Source organism: Pectinophora gossypiella, chromosome 20 (genome assembly GCF_024362695.1).
Source record: "Pectinophora gossypiella chromosome 20, ilPecGoss1.1, whole genome shotgun sequence".
In the NCBI taxonomy this organism is placed as follows: Eukaryota; Metazoa; Arthropoda; class Insecta; order Lepidoptera; family Gelechiidae; genus Pectinophora; species Pectinophora gossypiella.
Window position 1 is genome coordinate 4,071,457 of NC_065423.1, and position 25,390 is coordinate 4,096,846.

General features: G+C 37.1%; 1 protein-coding gene across 1 annotated transcript in view; it reads left to right on the plus strand.

The window, feature by feature from the left end:
- LOC126375890 (uncharacterized protein CG3556) overlaps nt 1-25,390 on the plus strand; it is a 198,869-nt gene that overhangs the window by 142,841 nt on the left and 30,638 nt on the right. The window lies entirely within an intron of this gene.

Below are 25,390 nucleotides of genomic sequence, written 5' to 3' on the forward strand. Positions count from 1 at the left end.
TATTTACACACAATATAATAGAATATTTATATTTAGGAATGTAGATGCACAATCTTTTTAAAGTCGTAAGACCGATTTTTTTTTAAATCCAAACCCCATTGCTTAACTATTGTGTCTGGTAAAGTTTTAACTTTTAAAGTTTTCATCTCGGGCTTCTCCGTGCTTCGGAAGGCACATTAAGCCGTTGGTCTCGGCTGCATTAGCAGTCGTTAATAACCATCAATCCGCACTGGGCCCGCGTGATGGTTTAAGGCCCGACCTCCCTATCCATCTATAGGGAAGGCCCGTGCCCCTGCAGTGGGGACGTTAATGGGCTGATGATGATGATGTGTCTGGTAATCTCGGCATTAGGAATTTTTTTTAAAGTATTCCTTTTCCAAAACTCTATAGTTTTGAAAAAGGAGTACTTTTAAAAACGTTAACCTTACATTTTTTTCAGACTATTATCACTACATAGTATAAAGCAAAGTCGCTTTTTCTGTCCCTATATCCCTATGTACGTTTAAATCTTTAAAACTACGCAACAGATGTTGATACGGGTTTTTTTAATAGATAGAGTGATTCAGAGGAAGGTTATACTTATGTTTTTGATGTGACTTATTGTAGATTTGCCACAGATGGCATTAACTACTTAGCCGGACAAAATATGTATAATAACATCCATTAAATACTGGACAAATACTGTTATTTTTGAGGTTTTTAATGTGATGTCGTAAATAATTTCATTTTTTCCTTAGCATTGGACCCGAGCGAAGCTGGGGCGGGTCGCTAGTATAACATAAAACTGAGACTCTATATTACTTATGACTTGGTGATAGTCAGAAAACGACGAAAAGTAAAAAATAATCAAGACTATGTAAGAGTAGGTAGGTATATTGAATAACTAGGTAAAAAAACATCAGCTAATTTCACGAGTTTATCAGAGCGAGAATATTATGAGTTACAATGGTAGCAGTGGTAACGGAAAAGTATGTCGAGTGGTACTAGGTTCAGCCGCGATACAGTTCGAATGACCGAGCAAAGAGCTGGAGCTTTGTTCGCGAACCCTTTTACCGACCACGTTTATTATGTCCTGGCAGCATTGCACCGTGAAACATGTTTCAACCAACAATTTCTCATTCTGAAACTGTTTTTATGCTCGTGTTCCAGTCAATTCAAACTTTTGAAACATCTGTTTGTTTTATGCTAAGCAAACAAAATTAAACCTTTGTCATCGCTATATAGAGAGCGGAATATAAAATTTAATACCAAAAATTTTCGCCTTTTCCCCCGCGTTCGCCCTTTGAACGTGTTTACGCGTCGTGACATTTACTCAGCAACCGCTACGACCCGCTACGAGTTGCTACGAACCGTAGCAATCTGTTTTAAACGTTTTAAAAAACGTTTCAAAGTGTTAAGCTCATAGTCGAAATAGAAGTAAATCGTGAAAAAAAGTACATGAAAGGGGTATTCAAATAGAGTAGGAAAGAGCATTTAATACATTGGAGCTGTAGTGAAAAACAAAAGCATGCAGTTAGTTGCCCGGACACGGACGTTTTGTTGAAAGCTCTCTAAAAGCTTTTTCATAGTCGGAGCACACAGCTTCTCTCGAAACATTTTAAAGTCTTATTTATCATTCATATAAAATTTTAAATAATTCTTTAAAAAATATTATACAAAATCTGTTAGATACGCTCACATATTTTGTTATTCATGTGCATAAATTAATACCTACTCTGTCAAATGAGTGCTAATTTTATTATACAGTACATTTTTCAAAATAATTTCAAATAGTAAAACAGCGTATTAAATTATAAGAGGAATATAATGCCGGCATGGACGGGATATGCATGGTTACGGCTACTATTTACTTGAGTAGGTCAAAACCAAATCAAATCAAATATACTTTATTGCACAGAACTAAATTTCAACAATCAGACATAACACATGAATACAGTACAATAATAATATAATATATTAGTAGTAGTATTACGTAATATAAGTGTATTTTTTAAATGTATATAGTATATTTTTGGTAGTAAATATGTAATTAAAGCACATAATAACGGGTTCTTACCGCGTTTAAATGGGGAAACAAAAAACACAAACAATGAGTAAATATGTAGTCATTACATGAACCATGGCAAGAGCCTTTGGCAGCTCAATAATACCCTGCTACCAGAGTCAATGCGCTCGATCACTGATCTCACCCACACATGAGAAAAAAGGAAATAAAAGAAAGTTAATTATTAATTATTATTCTTAATATACTTATTGACAAGAATAACCACAAAAGTACAGCATACAAAAAATTTGCAGCTGAACATATTATATGTTTTTTCTTTACAGTCTAGCATCACGCCTATATCCGCGAAGGGGTAGGCGGAGGTTTATAGACACAGTGGGTGTAGAAGGGGGCAAGCATATTGTCGTGACCGGAGCATAAATCCTAAAAACCACGTAATATCGATTAAAATTATTTATAGTTATTTAATATCGAAACATGAATTGACACTCATAAAGTCGAATTCAGTGGTTTATAGACAGAGCCGAGATTCGACCCCGTGATACTCAGACGTAAGTCATTCTCCGAACAGAGCTATAACGGATTTCTATATTTATCTAAGTGGTTTGAAAATAGTTGTACTCACGGTAAAATAAATAATAATAAGAAGAAGAATAAAACAATCTTCTTCTGTCGTGTGGGTTGTGAGATGTATTACCAACACCATCAACCCTGGTGTCAGGGTTGCTACTAAGCCGCCAAATGCACAAAACAATAACTAATTAAATCACAACAAAATAAACAAAAAAAAACATACAAAAACAAGCACCTTTTTGTTTCCAAGCAGTGAAACGGCACAGAAATTGAGCGAATACGAAACAAAACAGCTGAATAGAGAACGGCCTTATTGCAAAAGTGCAATTTCCTGCTTGCAGCAATGCAGGCCGGGATGGCAATGTCCGGGACCGGACGTTTGTTTTCAACTGACATACTCCATCACACTACACTGATGCAGGCGAGGTGGAAGATTTCATTTTCACCTTTGTGATGTTTCAAAGCGTTTGAACTTTGATGGACGTTGTAGAGTGAATTTGCATGACATGACGTTTCGTGAAGTTTTTGTAGCTCAAAAACATGTCTCAACCTGCACTGAAACAGCGTGATGGAGCATGCTCATGTGCCGTATGCCAAATTAAAGAACGTCTAGGGCCCTGTGCCGAGGTTTTTCTTGCAGCTTCTTTTCCCCGGCTATACAGATTGTGAGAAGCTGCAGTAGTTTTAGGCGGATGAGACGTTCGTTATGTAAAAATTGACGATTCAAAGTGTAACTATGTTACCTACTGAATAAAGATATTTTTTGAATTTGAATTTGAATATTCCTCTTCAAAAAAATCTTGGAAAAAAATCAGGTTGAAGCCTATTATGTAAAGACACGGGCTGCGTTTTTTTTTTATTTTTCAAATTATTATTTTTTTCAGTCTGATCTATATTTTTTGCGCCTTTGTACTACCGTAAAATACCGGGGAATTTTCCAAAAGTTGGAATATTCGTGCTAGGCTAAATAGACTTAGCCGATGGGGCCTGATTTGTTTGCTAACGCTAACTGATTGATCACCTATGTTATTATCAAGTTACTAATTAGATAATCATCATCCCCCTAGCATTATTCCGTTTTTCACTGAGTCCGCTTACCTAACCTGAAGATTTGACAGGTCCGGTTTTTTTACAGAAGTGACTTACAAAAGCGATTATGAAACATTATAATATTATTTAATTATTATTATTTCTGTTATTGTTATTTTGGTAACCGTTTTAATTGAGATACTTATACTTTATTGCACCAAAATAAAAAGGAAACCTAACTACTTTTGTTTAAATTATTTTCGTTTAATACTATTGACTGCTTGTCAATACTATTAAGATACTTTAATTGAAACGTCGGCTTAATGATGATACATAAGATCGAAATAATTTCGAATGGACAGGAGGAGGACCCGGCGGTGTAATGGTTAACACGCTCGTCTCAGCTTGGCAAGGGCTGCGGGTTCAAATCCCGTCCGAATCTTTTTTTTTCGATTTTATTTTCTATTAATTAAAATTACCAAGTATCTATAACAATTCCCACACATTGCAACTCTAATTAGTATAATTATGGTATGGCCATGTATAAATATTAGGAGGTATAAGGATCGAATCACGGGTTTAATTATGTTTGTTCAGGTTTGCATGCTTAGGACCGGGGTAATTGTTACTCGTTACGAAGCTGAGGTGGTTTACTTTACTTGATAGAAATAGAATGTAACATTGTTTTGTATATACACGTACATACAAACGATCAAGCCTATTTCCCGATGGGGTAGACCTCAACGGTTGCATAGGCGGAGATGGGAGCCATCGGTACGGCAATGCAGGGCGGAAGGGGCAAGTTACAGGTACTGTAACCTGGAACCTGACAGAGAGCAGCAGCAACTGTCAGTACTATTCAGAGGCGGAGAATAGGAGTCCTAGTACGGCTTTGAAATAGACTGCTCTGGGCGCCATCCCACTCGCGTCAGAGTACTGCGGGGCGGAAGGCGAGAGGGAAACCACTGCCTTATTTTTCTTAAAACGTAGCATGGAGAATGCTACACCATCAAGAGCGTAGCTCTTAAACTCTCACTTCACTCTTTCTCTGAAAGAGTCCAGAGAAGGAGCCCTCCTGAAAGTCCCAGGTAGAGAGTTCCTTCGTCTGATCTCTTCATGCAATTAATTACATTCCGAGTAAAAATTTTCGACATTTTTTTTTTACTTGGATTGAAACTGGCTTATTTATTGCCTGGTTTCATTGTCACTGTTGATTGACATAATCGTTTGCAACTTGGCTAACCTCCCTGGGCATAAATTATCGAATTGGTAGATAATATCGATCATATCCACATCAAGGTAAATGTTACCGAAACTGATTATCGATTCGACATCAACTCAATTATGTTCCGTATTTATTGACGCATCAAGGTTACTATTTATGAAGCGTTGTTATTTTTACAGTATCATATAACATCACGTTCATATCTTACAATAATATACCTAATCTACAGTAGTCATAAGAATATAAATAAGATGGAAATGTAATAAAACATTTACATAACACTGATGAATAAAAATACACATAAGTACACATTACACGCCTGATAAGGTAAAAAAAAAACTAAATAACAACCATCGACCAGAGCAATTTTTTTGATGTGACTTATTGTAGATTTGCCGCAGATGGCATTAACTCCTTGGCGAGCGCTGAGGGCTCTCACCCGGTACAAAATTTAAGACAACAGGCCTGAGGGTGCCCGGTTGGGCGCGAACCTCGGGTCAGGACATCGTCTGAGAGGAATAATATTTGAAAGAATTAATCGACCCTAGTGGGTTGACTAAGCGCTGAATGAGGGAAACCGTCGACTACGCCAGCGGGGTCGGTATCGGGGTTCTGAAGTGTTTGGTGTCGCGAGCTGATTGGCCGCCTCTATGGCTAGAGTCGACCAGAGCAAAAACTGACAGAAAAGAAAAAAATAGTTATAAACGTCCTGCACATATACAAAGTCCCTACCCTATAACAGAGAAATATAGCGGTACATACAAAAAATACTATGCTAGTACTATCCATATTCCCAAAATAAACTAATGCATATAAATTAGTTACTTAATTAATTCGTTTAGCGGATTGGTTCAAAGTTGGCCGTAGGTTTATAAGAATTGCTCAAGTTGTTTCGGAGTATCGATCAGGTCTATCTCTGATTGGAATTAATTAATTCCCCACACGTCACTGTGAGGAGTGAGGTGTGCGCCTGAGTGACGGCGAGTAGCGCGTGGAGAAATCAGCGAGAGAGAAAAGTAATAGCCGATAAGCGATAAGGCCGCCTTTGCCCACCTTAGAATAAGTTTATCCTGTAAATGTTATGTAAATTCGTGTGCAATAAAGTGTTTTTATTATTATTATTTGTTTGTCTTTTTCATATCTCGGGCCTATTATTATTAATTATTAATTTAAATTCCTTTAAACATGAAATGAAATGAAACTAAAGAAAACGATATTACTTTAATTATCTAGTTATATTTATATCTGGAGGGTTAAAATGGCCACACCGAAGCAATTCATCTAAGAAAGCAATATTACAATTTGACATTTGCGCATATAAAAGTAAGTGCGGTATGCAAACAAATGTCAAATATATGACAAATATAATATAATATATAATATAATGTAATATATTGTAAACAAATGTTAAATATACACTTCTCATCAAAAAAATCGAAACACCTTGCAAGTTTACGTTTTGTCAGGATTATCAGAAAAATGTGTACATTTAGGAATAAATGTTAAATGTCGTTTAATAGTGAGTAATATGAGCTTATCAAATCTTAATGTTAATGTTCTAAATTTAAATGAATTTTTCATAGGTTTCGTATTTTGTTAAATGAGTCATTTTTATTCCGTATGGAGTATAAAGGAAATGGATAAAACAACACACGTAAATGAAAAAAAAAGCTAAAAAACGTTTATTTAATAACTTGTATTCCCTCCCCGAGCTCTAATTACTGCTTCCATACGGTTCTTCATCGATCGGATGAGAGTCACGATCACATGCTGTGGTATATTGTCCCATTCCTCTTGGATTGCATCTTGCAGCTGGCTAAGTGTTTCTGGGGCAGGATCTCTTGCTCGAATTCGTCTCTTTAATTCATCCCACAGATGTTCAATGGGATTCATGTCCGGGCTTCTTGCTGGCCATTCCATAATAGAGATATCGACTTCGTTAAGATAATCTCGTACGACGCCCGCGGTGTGAGCCCTAGCATTGTCGTGCATGAATATGAAGCCGTTGCCAATAAAATGTGCATAGGGCATCACATGAGGCTCAAGACACTCTTCGACGTACCGATGACAGTTTAGTGCAGGCAGACGTGGCCCAGACACGAAAGCAAGCTCTGTCTTACCGTCGGCGCTGATTCCTCCCCAAACCGTCCACGAACCGCCACCATAGCTGACCTTTTCTTCAATGCAGCATTGTGCATAGCGTTCTCCGTCTCTTCTGTAGACCTTGTTCCTTCCGTCGTTACCATACAGCATAATTTTACACTCATCAGAAAAGAGAACTTTGCTCCACTGTAGGTATGACCAATTTAGGTGCTCACGTGCAAAGTTAAGGCGCGCTCTTCGATGGTCTGCAGTTAATTTCGGCCCATTTGCTGGCTTATGCGGTACTAGTCCACGATCCTTCAACCTTCTTCTAATTGTAGAGTCACTTACAGCCACCCTTCGTACAACACGAAGCCGCTGCTGCAGTTGAAAAGCGTTAAGGCGTCGATTTCTTAAAGAAGTTGTTACAATAAATCGATCATCTCGCTCAGAAGTGACCCGATTCCTGCCAGATCCTGAACGGCGCGTGAACAAACCAGTCTCCCGATAACGTTTATAGACTCTATGAACAGATGACAGGCTTAGATGCAGTCTTGCAGCCACAACACGCTGACTAAGGCCAGAATCCAGCAATGCCACAACTTGGGCGGCTCCTGTGGGCGAAGTATCCATACGTTTTAGAAAAAAAAAACCTTTTTTCAGACGTCCCAAAGTCACAGTATTGAAATAAAAAACAAGAAGTTTAAGGATAGGCGCCAATTTTTAGTTTTTAAACGCTAAATGTACTCCAACCCTAAACAAACATTTGTCTCAAAACAGTGATTCATTTCGTTTATAAGATAAACAAATGAAATTCTAATTTTGAATTTAGAATTTTCGCTTATTACTGTAATGGCCAAACTGCCAGCTATACATTTATGTATTTTTTTTCATCGTATGAATTCTTTTTTGTGTTAAATTCGGACAGAAACAATGAAAACGGAAGTGTTTCGATTTTTTGATGAGAAGTGTATATGTTCCTTTTCTATTCAGCGTTATAGTGAATCATAGAACATGTTCGCTGCTTATCTTCCCAGCTATGTTGTAAAATCCGTTCATATGTAGGGGATAGTGTGATTACCTGTTAACATGTTGGATGTGGTGACCACCATATCTATCCTAGGAAGAGTCCTAGGTTGTGAAAAATGGCTGAAAGTTGTAATAATACGAAAATAAAAATATGTATGTACGAGAATGTGTTGAATTCGTTTTCTGGCCAGAGGTGGTTAAAATATACTGGTGGTAATATATCAATTTATTTATATTTTTACCAGGAACTCTCGTGATCAAAAATCTGTTTAAAGTCGAATTCAGGATGTTAATCCTCGCTTTATCGCTGTCAGTAGGAATGCTCCCCACTTCCCATTCGCCCCCTACCTTCCACACCTTATCTAACTTTTATACAACACCTAACGGAATTAGATAAGTTTTCCATTCACTATCCATGCCATGGTGTCAGTAACTTCGTAAGGAACTTTAGTGCACTGGAATTCCTAAAGCTTGCAAGCGGTTAAGATTAAATGTGGAATGAGCTTCCCTCCGAGGTTTACCCACTGCGCTGTGACATGTGGTTCTTCAAAAAAGGAGTGAAAAAGGTCGGCAAAATCTCTATTTATAAATTAATAATACCCCGTAATAGCCTGGTAGTAGCACCTAGGGTATTCCCTAGGTGCTACAAATAAGCTAAGGCTACGCTACTATTTTACGGATCAATGGGAAAGGAACGGTGTAGCCTTAACCGCTTGTATATTTTAATTGTTTATTTTATATACTTAAGTATGATTTAAAATTTCAGTTCAACACAACTTCAAATTGTTTTAAAATCTCAAATATTTGTCTATTGGCTGAATTTAAATATGAGTACCAAGTTGCTTCTTTCTCAAATAAAACTTAAAAACTCTTCTTTCTCACGAGCACCAAAGTTATTGTTTGTCTCATAAAATTGGGTTTCTTATCGCGTTGTCTGTGTACCTATTGTCGCGGGCGTCGATGTGTTTGCTCTAGCAATTCCTATAGGACACACAATAAATATCGCTGGCTATTCTTATTTTAAATTGAACTCAATATTGGTAGAAAGGAGATCGAGAGAAAGGAATACCTATTTTTGGCGTTAGTAATTATCATTACAATTCGTCATTGAATGAATCATTCAGCCGCCCTAAATTTTTTATCTGTGTGGTTTTTACTTTTTAATCCACTTCACAATTTTGGCGGTTTCGGATATAAGTAGGCTTTAACACATTTAACGCTCTTACTGCTATTAAATCAAACAAACTACAAAACTCAAAAAGTGCATTGACACTTTTCTTGCATTCAAATTTTTATTCATCGAAAAAAAAATATTTTCTAAAAACTGATGCAAAAAATTGAATGGTGAGTGAAATCTCGGAAGTTTAATATCGGAATGTTTGAGGAGTTATTGGCACATCCATCACGGACGTCCATCATGATGGATCTGCAGGGCCCCGCCAAATATTGCTTTCACAGTAACCTGCTATTCGGACTTCCAAGACGGAAGAAAATATTAAAAAGTTATGAGAAAATAATTAAATAAGTAGACTTATTTTATCGCGAATTCTAAATTTGAATAAAATGTTTATGGTCCTTATACTATTAACATATTTATTTATTTATAACACACTTATTCACTATCATTACAGGTGATCCCCAAATGTTTTTTTTGACGTGACATACATACATAAACTCACGCCCGTAATCCCTAATGGGGTGGGCAGAGCCACAAATAATCAAAGACAACTTGCAGCCACTGTTGATACGATGTCGTAAGCGATGATAAACCTTATGGTGATAAGGGATCAGCCTATCGCCCATAACATTAGTCCATCATGTTAGAGGACACAATTCCTCTGTCGGTTTTTACGACATGCCCGGGAAGACAAGCAGCTGAACGTTTTCTATGTTTTTTATTTGCTCCCAGAACAGCATAGAAGCAATTTTGACGTGACTTATTGTAGATTTGCCGCAGGTGGCATTAACTACTGACCGGACAAAGTTGATTCAATAGTAATTAATTACTTATCTCTCTCTCTCTATTTAAGAGCTGCGCTCTTGTCGGTGGAGTAACCGCCATTCCTCTCTTCTTCCCGCCAAAACCTTCACCTCCCGATACGACACGACCTGCACCTTCTCTTTTATTTGTTTCATAAATGTTATCCTAGGTCTACCCCTTCCTCTCTTCCCTTCAATTTTTCTTGACTATTACTACTATTACTTATACTTACTTAAAATACATTACGACATTTTAAAAACATCCGAAATCCATACCTTTGGGTCTTTCTAATAGTAAACATAAAATAAATATAAATTGCATTTGTCATTGGGAATAAACAGTTATACCTATCAGGAGAGACACGTACATCCGACAATTTAAACTATTCAGGCCAAGTACATCGCAAATTGAGGTACGTTGCACTACTAGTAGTAATAGAAGATACATATAGTATAATAGAAAGAGTGTATATATATATATATATATATATATTTATTTATATATATATACTCACCCTACTACCCCACCCTACGACTATATAATTATAAATATAAAATAAAATCGGATCATCCGTTTGGGAGCTACGATGCCATAGGCAGACACTTACACTTTTACACACACACACACACACACACACACACACAGACACGTAAAACTTATAACACCCCGTCGTTTTTGCGTCGGGGGTTAAAAATTCGTAAGCGCCTTTTTGAAAAATCACATTCTGATATTATCTTCTTCAATATAGCCTCGATTTGCCTTTGGTTTCATACAAGACCAATAACCCAGCCCCAGGGGGGACAGAGTCATCTTCTCTGCCCTCCACTGGGCCAATTTCTGTTCGGCGCGATCGTGCCGCAAGGTGGGCGCCTCTTACTTCTTAATAGGCCGGAGTGAGATGGTGGCTGAGTTCGGATAGAGACCCAGACCTACGGAGTATAGCGTAGAACCCTTGCCCAGGGATACGGGTGAAGACATCAACGGTTGCAAATGCGGAGATGGGAGCCATCGGTACGGCAATGCAGGACGGAGGGGGGTAATCATAGGGACTGTAACCTGGAATCGGACAGAGGGGCAGCAGTAACGATGAGCCTCGATTTACTTCAATTGATTTAAAGCCGTGTAAAAATTGAGATTACATTTTTTTACTCGGATTGAAACTAGCGAGTGTATTGCGAACTTTTGTTAACAAAAATCACATAACTACGAGTGCAAAATTTCTAAAAAGTGCTTACAATGTTTTCTCTATAACGCGACGGTATATTTTCATATGTACTATGAGGACGTATAATAGGTATGTAGTGCACCTATAAGTGTAACAGCCTCCGTGGTCTAGTGGTTAGAGCGTTAGGCTCACGATCTGGAGGTCCGGGTTCGATTCCCGATGGGGACATCGTCGAAATCACTTTGTGAGACTGTCCTTTGTTTGGTAAGGACTTTTCAGGCTTGAATCACCTGATTGTCCAAAAGTAAGATAATTCCGTGCTTCGGAGGGCATGTTAAGCAGTTGGTCCCGGCTATTAGCTGTAAAAACACCTCCACCAACCCGAATTGGAGCGGCGTGGTGGAGTATGCTCCATACCCCCTCCGGTTGATTGAGGGGAGGCCTGTGGACGTATATAGCTCAGCAGTGGGACGTATATAGGCTGTTTATGTATGTATGTATGTGTGTGTGAACCTATAAGTATACCTATTATCTCACTACAGGCATAGGCCATACGACAGGCCACCCCAAATTGACTAGAGGTAAACAGAGGTAGACCTTTACCACCGAGGAAATAAAAAAAATCGTTTCCTATACCTACTGCATACTTAGATATACGTACTCGTATGTATAAAATATGACGTATAATGTGATTTTTATGACTGAATACTGGGAATCGAACTCGGGTCCTCTCGTTTAAAGTGAAGGTATTTAACTGTTAGGAACACCAATTTCCAAGAATACTTACACTTTATTTTATAAAAACACTACATACTTACCTATTATTCTGGTGTAATTAATCGATTTCTTATTATTAAGTACACCACGCCAAAACAAAAGCGGAGCGCTTTTAATATTCGACTTTTAAAAAAATTCAGAAGACTCTCTTAACATTTATTATTCACTACAGTAGTATATTAAAACTTGAAACAACATCTAAGCTCGAAATTTATTATTTTTAAAACAAATGAGCATCCGTTCTTATTTTAAGCTTTTTTTTTCTTTTTTTTTTTTTTTTTTTTTTTTTTTTTTTTTTTTTTTTTTTTTTTTTTTTTTTTTTCATTCGGAATGGCGATCTCAAGTGACATTGTGATTAATGAATTACTTTGCTTCTTGCAAAATAAATGTGATAGTTTGGATGAAGTATCCCTTATTCGTTTATGTGTTACGTCTTTTCAAAGTGAAGATGTGGATAGAGCTAAAACTGTGTTGTTCGAGTTTGTTCCTACCGAAAGAGGACGAAAAATTACAAGAAAAGGTGAAAATAAAGTTGAAAAAGATGTACAGGATATGATAAAGGCGTTTAAGGAATGTGAGCCTACAATATTTCCCAAATTTGTGGCCTATGATCTTTCCAAACTTCCTCCAGTAACGTTTGATCATATCGACGTTTCGAGATTTCTAACCGATATTCGAGTATTACAAGAAGAACTAAAAACTGTTAAAATACAATTGATGAATAAATGTGATGAAGATATTTTGAAGAGTAGTATGGAAAAGTTAAGATGTGAATTTAAAGAAAGTAAATTGCAAGAGTGGAATGTAAACAAATCATCTTTGCCGTTGGAACATTCAAATTCAAACGGTAGCGGTGGCGTCGGTTTCATCGGCGCGGGAGGGAACCCGGTTGCTATAGCAACAGCGCCTGTCGAATGGTGCCGAAGCGATAATACACCGGTTGTCTCGCTCGCACCTACTCAAGATACATATGCGTCTCGGGCCGCTTTACCGGGCCGCTCTGTATACATTAATGATAAGATGGACGGTAAACCAAAACGTAAACAAACGATTGTGGTATCGTCTAATATGAATGATGATAATCCAAAGGAATGGACGGAGGTGTCATATAAGAGGAAAAGAAATATATTCCGAGGAAATATGGGGAAAGCTTCAGTAGAATCTTCAGGTACATTCAAATCTGCTGACATTAAAATCCCGTTATTTATTTCAAATGTTGATAAGAGTGCGAGTGACAAGGACATCTGTGATTATATTCAGAGAAAAGCTCAAGATACAGTTAGATTAGAAAAAATACAAATGAAGCTGGAAAAAGAGTACTGTTCTTATAAAGTCTATGTATCTAGGAGTAAATTGGATGTATATCTGAATAATGATATTTGGCCAGAAGGTATTATATTTAGAAAGTTTGTGGATTTCAAAACCAGGCGTGTAAACAAGGACGAGCAGAATAATCTTCATAATGGATCAAACAACAAATAAAGTAAATTTTTTTATCTTTCAACTGCAAAAGTATTAAACGTTCCGTTCAACGTGTTACTGAACTATGCAATTCATACGATATCATTGGACTACAAGAAACTTGGTTACTTCCTCATGATTTGAACTTTTTAAATACAATACATAAGGATTTTGCTGTGACAGGAAAAAGTGCGGTGGATACTTCTGTTGGATTGCTTAAAGGTCGTCCTTACGGAGGGGTGGCAATCTTGTGGCGGAGGAATAAATTTCCGAACGTATCTGTCATTGACTGCGGTGATAACGTGCGTGTATGCGGCATACGTATAGAACTTGATAATAATAAGTGTTTACTTGTTTTCTCTGTTTACATGCCTACCGATTGTATAGATAATTTGCCTGAGTTCACTAGCTGTTTAGCTTGTATAAGTGCAATAGTAGAAAATAATGATACAGAAAATGTAGTTGTTTTAGGTGATTTTAATGCACACCCTGGTGAGTTATTTCATACAGAGTTAATTCAGTTTTGTGAAGAGTACAACTGGATTTGTGCAGATTATGAACACTTTGGAATTAACTCAGGTACATTTACATATGTTAGTGAATTACACGGACATAAATGTAGAAGATGGCTGGATCACATATTAACGTCAGTTTCAGCTCATAATATGATCTCAGATGTAAGGGTATTAGATAGTAATGTTTATTGGTCTGACCACTTTCCAGTGGCTATTACTTATAATTTAAATTCGATATGTCCTAGAGTAAGTGATATTAGTATTAAGTTAAATAATCCAGTATTATGGGGTATACGTGACACTGCAGAAATTGATAAGTATACATATTTGTGTGATAATTTATTAAGTGATATACATATACCTGAACAATGTTTAAAGTGCTGTGATACTTTCTGTAGTGAACCTAAGCATAGGGAAATGATTTGTGAATTGTATAGTAAAATTATAAATGTGCTTTCAGATGCATCAACTCAAAGTAAGTGTTGTAAACAAATTAAGAGAAAGGGTGGTTATATTACAGGATGGAATAGATATGTGAAAGATAGTCATATTATTGCTAGAGATAAATACAGAATATGGCTTTATTGTGGAAAGCCATTGTCAGGAGCAGTCCATAGGGACATGGTGGAATCACGTAATAACTTTAAAAGTAACTTAAGATGGTGTCAACAAAATGAAGAAAGTATTAAAATGGATATTATAGCAAATAGTAGAGCTGATAATAATTTTCGTAAATTCTGGCAACAAACAAATAACCTTAATTATAAAAGTAGTATCTCAGCTAGTGTGGATGGAATATGTACTTCTAAGGAAATAGCAAATCTTTTTAAAGACCATTTTCGTGTGAATCCTATGGTGTTGTCACATAGCTCTAATGATTCTGAACCTAGGGTCCTCTCAGGACAGGTGTCTGACAACTTCTCAGTTAAAGAAATTAAAAGTACTATTAAGAATATGAAAAGGGGCAAGACACCTGGACATGATGGCCTTAGTGTGGAACATCTCATATATGGTGGTAAGCACATATCGAGGGTCTTACACATATTATTTAATCTTTGTATGAGTCACAGTTATTTACCTCCAGATCTTATAAAAACTATTGTTGTACCAATTGTTAAGAATAAAACAGGTGATATATCCTCTGTTGGTAACTATAGACCTATTTCACTGGCTACTGTAATAGCTAAAGTTTTAGATAAGCTATTTGATGTGAGATTATCGAGACATATGAAATTACATGATGGTCAGTTTGGATTTCGCCCACATTTGTCCACTGAAATGGCAATATTAGGTCTTAAGCACACAGTTTCTTATTATACTGCTCGTAAGACAAATGTTTATGCTTGTTTTTTAGATTTATCTAAAGCTTTTGATCTTGTAAATTATGATTTATTATGGGATAAACTTGAAAAGTCATCATTGTCTAGAGAGGTAATAAATATGTTTAGATTTTGGTACAATAATCAGAAAAATACAGTTAGGTGGTCTGACTCTTTTTCTGATACTTACAAATTAAAATGTGGGGTTAGGCAAGGTGGAATAAGTTCTCCTAGTCTTTTTAACATTTATGTCAACGATCTTATTGGTGAGCTGAGCAAATCACGTGTTGGTTGCCACATAGGTGGATGTAGTGTTAATAATCTTAGTTATGCAGACGATATGGTTTTGCTCAGCCCATCAATAAGAGGCCTGAGGAAGCTTATTGACATTTGTGAAAGTTATGTCCAATCTCACGGATTACTTTATAATAGTAAAAAATCTGTGCTAATGGTTTTTAAATATAAAAATGGCCCTGATTTTGTCCCTGATGTTCTATTAAATGGGACTCAGATTGAACGTGTTAATAAGTTTCGTTATCTTGGGCATATTGTTAATGAGCACTTGAATGATAATGATGATATTGAAAGGGAACGCAGGGCATTGGCAATGCGAGGTAATATGTTGGCCCGGAGATTCGCACGATGTTCTGACCAAGTCAAAGTCACCTTGTTCAAGGCCTACTGTCAGACTTTATACACGTGCGGTCTCTGGACCAACTATACCAAGCAATCGCACAGTGTCCTGCGTGTCCAATATAACGATGTATTTAGAGCAATGTTTCGGTTGCCTAGATATTGTAGTGCCTCTGGGATGTTCTGTTTCTGGCGCACAGATGGTTTTGCAGCTGTGTTAAGGAAACGTGTTGCTTCTCTCATGCAGAGAGTAATGTCCAGTTCTAACACCATCATTAGAAGTATTGCGACAAGTTTCGACTCTCACATCATGCGATTCTGGACATTGCTCTCTGTGGGGAAAAAGTAGTGGTATACTATGATAGTTATTTAAGTAAGTATTGTTATTATTGTCAGGTGTTGTTATTTTTGTAAATTTTATTATTATATTTTAATTGTGTTGTATTTTGTATGTATGGAATGTTTTCTGAAATAAAGCTTTATTATTATTATTATTATTATTATTTAAGCAAAAGAAATGGCCAGACAAAAGTGATTTGTTAAAAGAGTTTTTATTATCTCTAGAGCGTACGTAATATAGACATTCCGAACCGACAATGTAAATTGTAATATTATTTCTAACAGATTTTTCTCTTTTCCTCTTATTAAAGCGTTTCTTCCAGAAATTGTTATGTGAAGTCTTTGTGATGACAATTTGAATAAACACGTTTCCCGTCGCTTAAGGAAATCCGTTCGTTCAAAGAAGCGTCGCAATGGAATGCACAAAGGAATTCGATGACCGATTACAGTCCTGGGGCAGGGCTGTCAAGTCACAAACTAAGGATACCTACCATAAAGAACCTCCCGAAACAAACGGATACCATAAAGAACTCTTTGGTGACAGATTGTTTTAAAATCCCACCTCTTTGAGATTTGAATTTGTATGGAATTCTATTCGCGCACCTAAAGCTCTTTGTTTGAATTCGGATTTGGAACGGCACGTCGCGTGAATGAAATGCACAGATTCAAAATGAAATCGCAGAGCGAAAAGTTTTATGACGACGGGTGTTGGCTGTTTCCATTATGATTCCTTTGCACGAAATAATATTTTCTTAACAATACACACTATAATTATCATAAAACAGCCTTATATTCCCAGATACAGCTTTGTGTAAGTACTAAATAAAACCTAATCTAATGGCACACATTACATTAGTGGTACGTCGTTTCGTCTTTCGAAATTGACACAAGAAGAGGGTATAATTAAGTATTTAATATAAAGTGCAGCTAATTTGAAAACACTTAACCTTTTCCAGCAGCACTAAATGAAGCTTTATTTTAGTAAAACACTTTGAAACCATTTATCTGTCAGTCGAAAATCGACGGAAAACGCGGGAAAATTTCACAATCCGTTGCAATTTTCTTTAATAGCAACCCTACACGCCGCGCCGCCGATCTATCAACGTCGACACAAAGAGATGTTTTGTTGTTCAGAGGAATTTCTTTTTAATTTGTTACCGAATTTCCAAAATGTCTTCCGTGAAAGCCGATTGAAATTGCATTGTGGGCTCTTTTTACCCGATTACAAAAAGGAAGAGGTTCTGAATACGACTGTGTAATGTTTTATCATTTGATATTGTTAAAAGCAGAGACACAGTTTCCAGTGAAAAACAAGGGTAATGATATTATAAAAAGAGAGTTTATTTTTTGTGGATATCAGACCGAAATGAATCATTATATTATTCATATATTAATTTCAATTTTCTTTTCCTTCTACCATTACCTGTTCTATATTTATTTAGCAAAATATATAAACCGCTTTTTAAAACATTTGTTTTTTAACCTTTGACAAGTTAGGGACTCATTTAAAATTAAATCCCGCCTATGTAAAAGATCTGGCAATTTATTCGTACTTACCATTCGTTATCCGCCTGAACATAAACTCAATTAAAAAAGCCATACAGAGTACACTTGTACGCTCATCACGCACCACGGTATTCAAGTACAGTCAATATATTCTGTAACACTACCTGCGTGGGCCCACGTACACATTTACATAAGTATCTCCTGTTAGGCGCGTCTTACCCGTAACGGATTCGCGAGAAGGACATCGATTTTGTTTTTTTATGGATGTATAGTTTCGCGCTATCATAGACAAAAGAACTGTGTATAGAATGAACACTCTTTATCCCGCACCGAACATACTCCACCACACTACTCTACTGCGGGTCGATGGAGGCGTTTTGCAGCTAATAGTCACGGTCACAACCAACGGCTAACCATGTCTTCCAAAACACTGAATCATCTTACTTTTTTAGACAATCAGATGATTCAAGACTGCAGTGTCCTTGTCAAACAAAGGACAGTCTCATGAAGTGATACCGATAATGTCGTAATAACGGTCTAACCACTTGACCATGGTGGCTGTTAGTGTGTGTATGTACTTAGTACTTGTTTGCAGGCATGTGTCTGTAGACAAATGTTTTGTTCTATCTATGTTGCGATGCGGGGGAGGAATAACAGAGTCCTAAGGATGATTGCCGAGAGGATGGACTGTAAGTCGGTAAAAGGGCCTAAACTTGTTTATTGCCTATTTACTAACTGACATAGATACTAAGTGTGTGTAGCTACTAACATCTTATGGACAATCTTAGTCTGAAATAAAATATTTTTTATGTAGGTATATGCGGTATATGTACCTATGTATTTCTGTCGCATCCAACATTAGAAGTAGTATGCGACTCGCCTAATATACTGTTATCGTTACCCATCTAGGGCAAGCCAGGTAAAATATTTCTACCTAAAGAAGGTAAAATTGACATTTCATACACAACGTATAATGAATAATGATAAGCATCTATTTACCAATTTTAAAATTCCAATTTATGAATATCACAAGAAAAAAGCAACCATAGTCTACTTAAAGTGAAACAGGCAAACAAACAATAACGTATGAGTTTTTATAGGATTTTGATTTCTTAGTAGTCACCCGTGCTTAGGAAAGCAGGTTCAAATCCCGTCCGAGTCAAAATTTGTTGATTTTCACGTAAGTATTTTAGTGTTAATTGTATACATGTTTCAATGTTTACCTACGTGTGTATAAAGTAATATTTTTCTTTCTGCTATCCCGAATCCAATAAATCAATTATACAGAGTGTTAATGACACCGTGCTAAATTATGTGGGGATGATTCAGCTCATGATTCTAAGTTAATATCAAATTGAATTTTCTATCGGGAAAATTCATGATAGTGTTTTTTTATTATTTCCAATTCCATACTTTCGCGACGAAGAATTCCATTTGATATCAACTCAGTCATGGTCTGAATCATCACTTAGTTTTCGTTACGATGTAACTAACACCCTGTACGTATGGGTAAGGTTGCTAAGTATATGGAAAAACAAATAAACAAAATGGGCACGTAAAATCTATTCTCCATACACTTCATCATGTCTAAGGGCGTGCCTACCTAGAACCAGTTATATGAGACGGTTGTAAACGTGAGTACACGATTAACCTTACCTAAAAACTGTAATACAACAATTTCTCCATGTTATTCCACGAAATTTCCAACCCCAACTCCTTGTGCCAGCAACAACGTAAACATTTCTTATTTAAATCTTAACAAGAAAAAATCGAGATGGAAACTCTTTGGGAACAAAGGGGAAAAGAAAATTAGAATAAGCCTTCCGTTTAGCGACCGCGAGCCAGTAACTGCATATAATATGGGAGCTAACCTAAGCTTTTGTGTTACGGTCCAATTTACCTTTTGTAGGGTTGTTTACTGGATTGTCCAAATGGTTTTGTTAACGGTCATGTCCTCGAATTGCCTCTTGACAGGTTATGACTGTGGATGGACGGACACATGGTGCGAGAAGACCAGGTATGCTCAATCCTATGACAAGCCGCCATTGTTACCATTAAATTGGTATGTCCAACATTCCAAGAACGTAAATTTTATTATTGAAAATTAAGTCAATCACTCATCATATCCATCTTAGGACTTCGTATCAACAGTGGCTGCAAGTTGTCTTTGATTACTTGTGGCTCTGCCCACCCCATTTGGGATTACGGGCGTGAGTTTATGTATGTATGTATGTAAGTCAATCACTGACTAATTTATTTAATTACTATTACTTGCCACATATATAAAAATCATTCTTCTTCTTTGCGAGTCGATGGCGATCGAAACTAAATGTTTGCTGACCAATAATTGGCCATGCTTACGGCATTGTCAGTGGCTTCGTAAAGGTCATTAATAGTGCAGGTGTTAGGGCACTTAGGACAGCACAAAAGGTGAGCCAAAGTTTGTGGTGATACTCCACACTCGCAATCATCGCAACCATCAACCAGGTATCCCCACCTACAGAGATTATCCTTGCAGCGGCCAACCTGTGTCCGGAGCCTATTTAAAGACATCCATGTCTTCTTTTAAAAATCATTAAAACTATGTAAATCTTTTAATAAAAGTTCATAATTTCCTTGCAAAGTAAATATAAAAACATTGGTCGTGGGTAATTTATTTTTTACAAAATGGCAACGCAGGGTGGGATGACGTCAGCTGGGCTAACCTTGAAATGTTAGCTGTCACTTTTGAGCATCCCTGGTTTTCTTATACCATGAACGGACGATAGACTATGGGGCCATTCCTACACGACGCGACACGGCAGACGCTTAACCGGATTCCAACAATTGGGTGATTTCCTAGGTCAAAGATAAATTTTGAAATTCTGATTACTAAATAAAGACAGCTCTAAAAGTGACAAAAGCTATCTTTCTTCTATTTATCTTATTTATGAATTTTAATAAAGAAAAATGTAATAATTTAATAATTGCGACATTTTGTCACGTTTTTCTATGACACAGGTTGCTTTTTCATACATATTCCATAGTAATTTCATGTTTTGACGTTTAGTAAAAAGTAGCTGATTTGACCAGTTGGCCTGCCCCAGCCCGCACTAGCCTATCAGGACTTAGGAACAATGCATTCGATATAAAATCTGATCCACAACAACATTTATCTTATTCCCTAGAATTATCCAGTTTTTTCAGAAGGTCCGCTTACCTAACCTGACCATTTAACAGGTCCGGTTTTTTACAGGTTTCCTCACGATGTTTTCCTTCACCGCTGGGCACGTGATAATCAATTATGATCCAAATATGAATTCGAAAACAAATTCGACAATCATTGGTTTAGGCCTGTGCTGGATTCGAACCTGCAACCTCAAAGTGAGAGGCAAGCGTTCTACCAACTATACTACCACGGCTATATTATCTTATTATACTTAAAAGTCTAATATGTATTGTAATGGTTGATAACTATGTAAAGAAAATAATTATCATTTAATATCATTATATTACATTTATCTTATCTAACCTTAAGGATTATATCAATAATCCTTCCGTACTTACCTATACAATTATGAAGATTAATATATTTGTCTTCATTTCCACCCCTCCATTTCTTAAGTTCTTACTTCCAAGTTCATTTAAACTCAACAGAAGTTCTTTTTAATTTTGCAAAACGAAACCTTAAGTCAACGAGTCAAGCTTAGCAAAAAAACTTGAAAAACCCCTAACAATTTAAATTAATAAAGGAAAATATTTCACTTGGAATGCAATAACGAAAATGTGAGAAGTTTCCCTCTGAGTGCGTAAACAACATTGAACTATTTTTAGTCTGTGTACGCAAAATATTTTAGCAATAAGTACTTATAAAAAAACGACGAATAAAAACATTGCGAGGCGTGTGTAATAAATTTCCAAAAAAGTGGGTACAATTCTTTCTTAAACATAGCTTAGTATTAGACACAGATATAAATAGGTAAGTACCATAGCTGACTAATTATAAAAATACTTGTATTACAGCCTATGATGCCTCTCTCCTGGATATTTATGTTATGTTAAGCTAGCTAGTATACACACTTATGTTATCGAATAGTTTAGTTATTATTCTAGTAAGTAGTTTTATTATTCTATCGTGTGGGTTGTGATGCGGAGTACCAACCTCATCAACACTGGTGTCACGGTTACTATTGAGCCGCCAAAGGTCCCTGACATGGCTCATGTAACGACGTGCCTTCAGAAGCACGGATCATCTTACTTTCGGACAATCTGGTGATCAGCCAGTAATATCCTAACCAAACTAGAGACCACAAAGTAGTTTTTGTGATAAGTCCCCACCGGGAATCGAACCCGGAACCTCCGGATCGTGAGCGCAACGCTCAACCACTGTACGAGGTCGATTATTTTTATTTTATAATATACTTACCTACTTACGAGTTATACATATATTCAGCAAGAAAAACATAAAGAGCTTTGTCCCCAAGCGCGTGACATTAATTTCTACCGCCTGGCATGAAAATCGTTCGTGTCTGATAAATAATTCCCGTGACACCTCACTGGGAAATCCAGGCAGACCCGTGTAGCTCGCTCGCTTGTTTGATTGAAACTGATGCTTAGCAACATGGGAATTATAGAAATGCTAAAACAGTACCGCGGGTATTTCTTACAAAAATCTTTTGTCGTGTGGCGACGAACGCGTGCGAGCGAGACACAGTTTGCGCGTTCTCCCCCTCTCTCCTTAGCGGCTTATGGCCATTTAAGACTAAAGTAAGACCCAGAGGGGGAAGCAAGAGAAGTGTGTCAGGATCGAAGCAAATGGAATTCTATAGTCTCTGCTTACCCCGGTGGGAAATAGGCGTGAGTTTATGTATTTATGTAAGACCCCGAGGGGGTGAGGTCAGCGCCTGATACGAATTGGTGCGGGGGGGAAAGTTACCAATCTTAACGTATGTTATATAAAAACGATACTTTTCCAGGGAATTTGTATACGTATAGAAATACGCTGTTTGAATCATCTGATATTCAAATTCAAATTCAAAAATATCTTTATTCAGTAGGTAACATAGTTACACTTTGAATCGTCAATTTTACATAACGAACGTCTCATCCGCCTAAAACTACTGCAGCTTCTCACAACCTGTATAGCCGGGGAAAAGAAGCTGCAAGAAAAACCTCGGCACAGGGCCCTAGACGTTCTTTAAAAAAATAAAAATAATATATAATAATAGATAAAGATGTAAAGGCCTGAGATGATAGAAATACACACGTATGTCGTCCATCAATACACGTGCCCAAATCTTATCATCTCCCTAGCATTATCCCGATTCTCACAGGGTCCGCTTACCTAACCTGAAGCTTTGACCGGATCTGTCAAAGCTTTTCACAGAAACGACTGCCTGTCTGACCTTCTAACCCGCGAAGGGAAAACCATCCCAATACAGGGTAGGTCACATACCTCCAAATGCATTTCTCGGAAATGAACAAGGAGGCAACCTCCTCACGATGTTTTTCTTCACCGCTGAGCACGTGATAATAATTTATGATCCAAACATGAATTCGAAAACAAATTCAACAATCATTGGTTTAGGCCTGTGCTGGATTCGAACCTGCGACGTCAAAGTGAGAGGCAAGCGTTCTACCAACTAGGCTACTACAGCTCTTTATTCTATGACTGTGTATTTGAGTTTCTGTTTAGACAACACTGACGGCATTGATCTTATCTGATGAAAAATACATAAATCCACGCCTATTTCCCATCGGGGTAAGCCGAGAATATGGAATTCCATTTGATTCGATCCTCACGCACTTCTCTTGCTTTCTCGACATTCATCAATTGGGTATTTGACTGGGTCAAAGATAAATTATAAAATGTTTATCTAGAAACAGAAGCTAGTCTAAGATGATTAAATACAAATCTCATTTTACTTTTCGACTTATTTTCGAATTTTATTTATGAATTAAGTAACAATGAGTACGGCGTTTGACCGCTTTTATTGATGACGTCACAGAACAGTATTTCCATACAAACTCCAAAGAAAACTTCCGTTTGCACGTTTCGTAAAAAGTATCTCATTTGACTAGGTCGTCAAGTATTGTGACTAATAATATATATGACAATTACGGCGTACATAACTTATAGAATGAAAGGTAAGTATTTAAAAATAAAGTAAAATTACACAGAAAACTTAAAAAATAGACATTAGAAAAATATTAGGTAAATATAAGAATAAGTAAATGTAAGTAAATTAACATCTGTTGAGCGCACTTAAACGCTTCAGGTGCAAACCTTCAATGTCTGGCGTACTCTAGATAAACCCCACTAAAGATGTTTAGTCTAGATAAAGAAGTTTGCGAAAACATCCTTTTATCAAAATAACAACCCTGTCTGCTTGTTGCTTTAATGATTTAGGCCTTGGTTGGCGCGTCGCTGCTTATCTAATTATTAATTAAACTCTCGTGACAGCGCTGTCTGTGAACTCTCTTATACATCGTTATTATGTTTGGTATTAGAACTCACCTCGTGATGAACTCAGCACGCTTAGTCTCCATAATATACTCTTCTTCAATCGTGTGGGTTGGGATTACCAACCTCACCAACCCTGGTGCCAGGGTTACTATTATGACATGATTCATGTAACGACTACGTACTTACATCAGTAAGAAGTAACCGGGACCAACGGCTTAACCTGCCTTACGAAGCACGTATCGTCTTACTTTCGGACAATCAGGTGATCAACCTGTAATGTCCTAACCAAACTAGGGATCTAGGGATCTACGGGTTTTACTTTTAGGTATTTATTTATTTTTATTTTATTTTTTGTTGCACCATCCCGCATCCAAGTTGTAAATGTTTGTTTCCTTTTGTTGGTTGCCTGGAAGAAATTGCTCTAGAGCAATAACGCCGCCCAAATTGTACTGTATTTATGTGTTTTGTCTGATTGTTGAAATTTTAGTTCTGTGCAATAAAGTATATTTGATTTGATTTGATTTGATCACAAAGTGATTTTTGTGATATGTAACGGGAATCGGACCCGGGACCTCCGGATTGTGAGCCCAACGCTCAACCACTGGACCACGGAGGCCGTTAATTTACAATCATAAGCCAACCATCCATATACTTACAATTATGAATAGCCCTTCTTGTCGTCTTCGCCAACGGCGACCTCACTCTTCTCTCGTGATCAAAAGATCAGCCAAGATCAACTGCACGTGAATATATTTTAGGTGTAAGTATAAGTGATTGCGCAGCCACAGATCCACCCTCTCGTCTTCAGGATTCGGTCATCAGTGGACCAGATAGGATTCAGAAGATGCAGCAACTGCCTGTACGCTGTTAAAAGACTCCAACGCACGGCCTTTAAGGCGTTTTGCAGCGCCATGCTGTGTCGCTATGGCAGCCAGAAGCATTTGCCTGTCGACGGCGTTCGCCTGCCATACCGACACAAACTTTGCTACGATGTGGAGAGACGACCACCTAGCTATGCACTATAGTCCTCTTCATTAGGTTTAGCCCACGGAGCACCAGCTTCCTGTGTATGGTCACTATAAGTACCATACCACGCCCCAGAACAGCCTATCTGTATTGAGATTCACGGAACGCTTAACTGCTCGTGGCCATATTACGACTGATGATCTATGTGTATGATACACATTAATTGCAGGATGTAAAATAAGGAAAAACAAATATGAAAATTAAAAATATGAAGTAAATGAAGAATCCTAACCACTTGCGCTGTCCCTATATACGTGAAAATAGCCCAGCTTAAAGAAAA